The sequence below is a fragment of the Manihot esculenta genome, chromosome 3 (assembly GCF_001659605.2).
Source record: "Manihot esculenta cultivar AM560-2 chromosome 3, M.esculenta_v8, whole genome shotgun sequence".
Lineage (NCBI taxonomy): Eukaryota > Viridiplantae > Streptophyta > Magnoliopsida > Malpighiales > Euphorbiaceae > Manihot > Manihot esculenta.
The window spans coordinates 12,860,433-12,861,386 of NC_035163.2; the positions used below are offsets into that span (position 1 = coordinate 12,860,433).

General features: G+C 18.1%; 1 non-coding gene across 1 annotated transcript; it reads left to right on the forward strand.

Moving 5' to 3' along the window:
• TRNAL-CAA lies at positions 1–84 on the forward strand. The gene has a single exon. It is a non-coding gene; the product is annotated as a tRNA-Leu (tRNA).
• Positions 85–954: the final 870 nt, after the last annotated feature.

Genomic DNA, 954 nt, shown 5'->3' on the forward strand with positions numbered 1-954 from the left:
GTCAGGATGGCCGAGTGGTCTAAGGCGCCAGACTCAAGTTCTGGTCTTCGAAAGAGGGCGTGGGTTCAAATCCCACTTCTGACAGGAAAATCTTCTTTTTTTATTATATTTTTAAAATAAGTTTAATATTATTAGGCTATTTCTATTTCCAAAAATTTACTTGTTTACTAAAAATATTTTTAAATTATCCCCAATAATATTTATCAATATTTTCTTTTTCAATTTTTTTAAAATTATTGTTTCATTATTTACATTATAATTACATAAAAATTGATTATTATAATTTTTTTAATTTTATTTTATTTTTAATTATTTTTTAAAAATAAATATTCAAAATATCTCTTAATATTTAATAAAATTTAATGGCAAATTATAATTAAAAGATTAAAAAAATTATATTTTTAATATGTGTAAAAAGTAAAATGAATAAAAGTTATAAAAGATTAATTAACTTTTAAGAAAATAATTTATTTTTAATTATTTAATTACTATAATTAAAAATAATGAATATTAATAAAATTTATGTATAGAAAATGAAATTCTCAACTTTAAAAAACAAGAGAAATGATTTTTTTAATAGTGACTTAATTTCTCATTAGTTAGGAAATTATATTTTTATTTTATTAGCTGATATGCATTTATTATCAACTCTAATTATAGAGTTGTGTTCTCACACGCTCATCAACGGGTGAACAATATTCGGTTCAAATCGAAAAAATCGATCGAATTGAATTTTCTTGATTCGATTTGATTTTTAATTTTAAAAATTTCAGTTATTTTAATTTGATTTAATTTTAATCAGAAAAAAATTAAAAAAATCAAACTGAACCGATTAATAATAATAATATAGAGAAATTAGATCATATTAAGATTAAAATCTTCTAATTAAATTTTAAAATACTAAAAATAAAGTAAAGTGTAAAAAATAAAAAAATATTAAAAATTAAAATCGAT